Source organism: Hemiscyllium ocellatum, chromosome 35 (genome assembly GCF_020745735.1).
Source record: "Hemiscyllium ocellatum isolate sHemOce1 chromosome 35, sHemOce1.pat.X.cur, whole genome shotgun sequence".
Classification (NCBI taxonomy): Eukaryota; Metazoa; Chordata; class Chondrichthyes; order Orectolobiformes; family Hemiscylliidae; genus Hemiscyllium; species Hemiscyllium ocellatum.
The window spans coordinates 8,127,626-8,133,640 of NC_083435.1; positions in this window are offsets into that span (position 1 = coordinate 8,127,626).

Sequence of the window (6,015 nt, forward strand, 5' to 3'; positions counted from 1 at the left end):
GAAAATATCGATTGGGAGGTTCCGTAAACTTGTGTATAAGTGTGCTTCCAGATTGAACTTCCTGCTCCCGATTTTACAGCAAACGGAAAAAAAAACGGCTGCGGGCCTCAGGTGATGAGGTTACTGCCACCATCTTTATTGGGGGCAATGATCTGCGGGTCTGGAGGATAATATTCACTGTTCTCTAGGGGAAGGTATGGCAGGGTATATGCGTAGCCTTCCTTTGTCACTGCAAACTCAAACCAAAATAAATGTTTGTCTATTGTGTCCGTGATGGACTTTCTCATCTTTTGAATGTTTCCCGTTTTCCAGCTCCCTTCACCTGCGAATAAACTCTCCCAATCAGCTTTTGAAAGTTCTTTGAAAGCCTAATACCGTCAAAATTAGCCTTATCCAATTTAGAAATGCATATTTTAGATCAGGAATATCATTTTTCATCACTATTTTAAAACTAATAGACATATGATCATTGACCCCAAAGTGCTCCCCACAGACACCTCAGTTACTTGCCCAGCCTTATTTCCAAAGAAAAGGTCAAGTCTTGTTCCTTCTCGAGTCAGTACATCCATATGCTGACTGTGAAAATTTTCTTGTATGCACTTAAAACATTCCTCTCCATCCAACGTAATGACATAATGACAGTTCCCGTCTATGTCTGGAAAGTTAAAATCCCCTACCATTAACACCCTATTATTCATACAGATATCTGACATCTCCTTTCAAAATGACTTCTCAATTTCCTGCTGACTTTTGTGGGACCCGTAAGACAATCCCAATAAGGTGATCATACCCTTTGTTATTTCTCAATTTTACATAAATAACTTCACTCAACATATTCCCAGGAATACTCTCACTATCTACAGTACAATAATGTTATCAGTAACCAAATATTCCACTCTGCAACCCCCCCCCTCCCCCCACCACACACACACACACCTCTCCATCCTTCGTATGTGCATCTATACCCTGGAACATTAATCTGCCAGTCCTGCCATTCCCAGAGCCATGTTTCGGTAATAGGTATGGTGTCCCAGTGCCATATTCACAATTATTTCTGGCATCATGCTGTTATTTAAGGAGCTTGATTCATTCGATTCTTTTATTTAGAAAATGGCTGCCAGAATGGAGTCCTAATTAAGCACCTGGAAGATTCTCTGTAACATCTAGGAACTATCAAAGGAGCCACGACCACTTTGTAAGTCGAGTAGGAAGCAATTTCATGATTCTGCAAGGTCCGAGTGAGTGCCATTTGCCTTGTGTGCAAGAGTAGAAGCAGAAATCAGAGGGCTGGAAATTGAAGGAATTGTAAACCAGTCCAGTTTGCAGGATGGGCTGTATCAGTCTTAACAATTGTGAAACTCGACAGATCAGATCAGCTTTGTGGGGATTTTAAGCAAATGAAAAACTGCTTCTCACAGCTGGATAAGTACCCAGTCTCTCACATAGAGAATTTATACACAAAGCTGGTGAGGATGGGGGTGGGCGCTGCTGCTGCTGTCCTTCACAAAGTTGGACATGCTTGCATTTATGGTTAGATGGGGATTCCCAGATGTATGCTACAATTAATACCCATAAGGGTCTGTATTAATATGTGACTGCCACTTGGGGTGTCATAAGCCTGTGCCATTTTTTTTAGCAGACCCTGGAGTACATTTTACAAGGTCTATTCTAAGTTGCCATTTATCTGGATGAGGTGCTAATAACAGGGAAGAACAATAAAGAGGACTTAGATAACTTGGATGTAAACTGTAAACATTTCCCCAAGACACACATATGCCTTAGAAAAGAAAATTGTATGTTTCAGGCACCCCAACTATCTACTTGGGCTATGAATTGACAAGACTGTGTTACAGCCATTGGCCTCAAATCACATCCCTGTACCGGAGTTTCAGTCTTTCCTTGATTGATGAGTTATTACAGAAAGTTCATACATAATCTGGACTCCATTCTTCTCCTCTTACATCTGCCATTGAAAGAGGTCAGCATTAGAAATAGTCTCATAGTCAAGAGTTTCCTTTAGGGAAGAGAATAAACAGTTATCATCAACTAAGGGGTGTTGTAGCCTATGATCCCAAACAAGATCTGGTGTGATGCCTCCTCTTCTGGTATTGGGGTAGTGTGGCTCACAGATTGGTTCAATGGATAGGAACAGCCAATATCTCATGCTTCCTGGATGTGAGCTGATAAGAGTGCAAATAGACCCAGATAGAGAACAAAGGTTTGGCAGTCTTCTTTGGTGTGAGAAAGTTCCACTGATACCTTTCAGGGTGTAAATTTGTGGCAGTAATGAACCACAAATCCTTGCTCGGGCTACTCAAAGAGGACAAGACCATATTGGCCTTGGCTTCAGGTCAAATTCAGCGGTGGGCTGTCATTCTAAATGCATATAATTACAGTTGGAACACCATCTAGGAAGCCAAGTAGTAAAGGCAAATGCATTGAGCTGCCTCCCACTGTCAGATATACCAGCAATGGTGCCACCATTGGAAGAATCTGTTATGGTTTTAAACTTTCTGGACACCCTTCCAGTCACCACTGACAATATCTGACTGTGCACGCAAAAAGATCTGGTGCTGTCAAAATTAGAACAGCTGGTATTGATGGAGGCAACAAAAGTGCCACAACAACCTGAATTGAAACCTTTCTAGACCCAGTGAGACCTGATCACCTGAGAGGATGGCATTTTATTATGGGGAGCAAAGGTGATTGTCCCAAGCAAAGGCTGAACTCCATCAGGGTCACCTAGGGGTGTCCAAAGTGAAGATGTTGGTGAGAGGTTATGTCTGGTGGTCAGGATTAAATGCAGAGAAAGCCACATTAGTGGGCAGTTCCCAGAATTCCAACAAAGACAAAAAGTACCACCAGCAGCTCCATCATATTTGTGGGAATGGCTTAACTCAGTTACACATTGATTACACAGGTCTTTTCATGGGCTCAATGTTCCTAGTCATTGTGGATGTCCATTTGAAATATTTGGATGTGCATAGAGTTCAACTGTCGATCATGGGAACAATGTTAGAAAAGCTGTGAGAAGTTTGTGCAGTACACGGGCCCCTGGAGCTGCTGGTCACAGACATTGGGCCATCATTTATCAGCTGGGAATTTGAGTATTTCCTAAAGTTTACTTAGATTTGTATTAGATTACTTAGTGTGGAAACAGGCCCTTCAGCCCAAAAGGTCCACACCAACCCACCAAAGCACGACCCACCGCCCTGCATTTCCCCCTTCACCTAACACTACAGGCAATTTAGCATGGCCAATTCAACCTGCACATTTTTGGATGGTGGGAGGAAACTGGAGCACCCAGAAAAATGTACAAACTCCACACAGAGAGTCACCTGAGGTAGGAATTGAACCCAGGTCTCTGACACTGTGAGGGAGCAGTGCTAACCACTGTGCCGCCCATTAGTTGAATGGCTTTTGGCATGTAAAGTCAGCTCCATACTATCCATTGTTCAATGGTCTGGCAGAAGGAGCTGTCCAAACATTGAAAGCAGACTTGAAGAAACAAATACAGTTTCACTAGATACCAAACTATCCCAATTCCTGTTATTGGACCAATCCTCATACAACTACAGGGATAGCTCCAGCAGAGTTAATAATGGGAAAAAGACTCTACAGCAGGTTAAATCTGATCTCCCCAGACCTGAGTTGAAGGGTGAAATTGCATTGGGAACACTAATGCCAGACACAAGACTCCTCTAAATAAGAGAGACAGGTTACTTCAGGGGGTGAAATTTGGTGCTGAAACCACTGAAATGGCCCTGTGTGGGTAAGAGTTAATGCAAGGTCAGGTTCCATGTTGTACAAAGTTTGGGTAGGTAAGGAAGTTCTGAACAAGCACCTGAACCACATGAAAGCTGCAAACTTACACGACAGATCCGACAAGGCTGTCAGAACCTGTGGGTTCTATCCCTCCATCGCGTGCCAAAGAATGGCCATGGTGGATATCGCAACCTTGATGTCTTTACCACCTGAAGGATCATGGAATTGCAACAGCATGGAAGCAGCTCATTCAGCCCAACAAGTCCACACCAACCCTCCAAAGGGCATTCCACCTAGACCCATCCCCATACCCTATCTCTGTAATCCTGCTTTTCCCAAGCTATGGGCAATTTTGCATGGCAAATCCACCTTACTGTTAACCTGGTCCAATCAGGGATCCCTGGATGACAGATATAAACAGGAGTTTTTCTGATCCTGGGCCTGACCAAACTGGCCAGAAACAGGTCTAGGCAACGGGCCGTGGAGGGGGTCATTAGTGTTGACTGCCTGCCCCTCTTCCGCGGTTACATTAGGGCCCAGGTGTCCTTGGAGAAGGAGCACGCGGTGTCCACCAACACCCTGGAGTTGTTCAGGGAGAGGTGGGCGCCACAGGGAATGGAGTGCATTATTTCCCCCTCCAACTCTATTTTCATTTATTCCCTACCCTCCCCTTCACTGTTTTGATCACACAGCATTGCCCTTTGATGTGAAGGGCACTGCCTGTCACTGGCCACTGGGTGTTTCCTTTCTTCCTGGTGGTGGAAATTTGAATAAAGATTCATGCACCTTGTGTCTTTCACTGTGTCTCACACCTGCACACACACAACATGGGTGCTGGGGAAAATATTAGCAGGACCATAAAAAAAGTGAACAAAAAACAGAAGTGTCAGGGGTTTGCTCATTCTGAGAGCTGCCTGAAGAAAAAACAAACAAAAAAACATGAGTGTCAGGCATCCTGCTCACTCTGACAGCTGGCTCTGAGGTAGTTGGAGCTGTATCAAGGTAAAAGAAAAAACAGGAGTGTCAGAGATTCTGGCGCTCTGACAGCTGGCTCTGAAGAGGCAGCACTAAAGCCAAGGACTGTTCATGTGTAAAGAAGGCGTGACTTGGTGATGGAATACAAGTCTCTTGTGGAGTTATTTCAAATGGGAGAAGAAAGTGAGGACTGCAGATGCTGGAGATCAGAGCTGAAAATGTGTTGCTGGAAAAGCATAGCAGGTCAGGCAGCATCCCAGGAGCAGGAAAATCGACGTTTCGGGCATGAGCCCTTCTTCAGGAAAGTGCATCCAGCAGGCTAAGATAAAAGGTAAGGAAGAGGGACTTGGGGAAGGGGTGTTGGAAATGCGATAGGTGGAAGGAGGTTAAGGTGAGGGTGATAGGCCGGAGTGGGGGTGGGGGGAGAGGTCAGGAAGAAGATTGCAGGTTAGGAAGGTGGTGCTGAGTTCGAGGGTTGGGACTGAGACAAGGTGGGGGGAGGGGAAATGAGGAAACTGGAGAAATCTGAGTTCATCCCTTGTGGTTGGAGGGTTCTTAGGTGGAAGATGAATTCAGACTTTGGGGATCCACGGCTCACATTGCCACCTCCAGCCATCTGTGTCTTTAAATAGAAACCCCATTGGGTCATATTTAACCTCATGGCCGTCACTATGTTCCTCCTTTTTACTTCCGTCTCCCTTTCCAGTCTCTGTGTTTCACCCTGAGACTTTAATGTTGCAGATTGCCTCTCCCTCCTGTTCCCTTATACTGACAGGAGCCAGCTCCAGGCTCTGTTCAGCTGGTCAGGGACATTGGAGAAAGTTCTCACCTTTTCCCGGGACAATCCCCAGCGGCTCCCCGTTCAACTCCTTGTATTTGATTGGGATCTTTCAGCCGGAATAATATTCACCCGATCCCACTGGGAATGACCCCTTCCTGAAATTAAAGAGGATCTGGAATTCAGTTCTTACTATTGGTATTTTGTTGACGATTTTCCACGTTTTCCAACAGATGTGTAAGGAATAAACATGTTCGCAGCAACAGCTCGACCCTGGACACTTACTTTTCAGTGAATTTACAAATTGATCGATGATTCTCGGAACCTTTTCAGACACACGGTACAGGACCGCCACCGCCTGGCGGGAGACGGTACTGCGGCCTAATATCATTCAGTAACAACTCCATCCAGCAGATGGCGGTGACACACAAACAAATCCTGGGGACGCTGGAAATCAGAAAATGCTGCAAATCCTCAGCAGGTCAGACAGTGTCTGT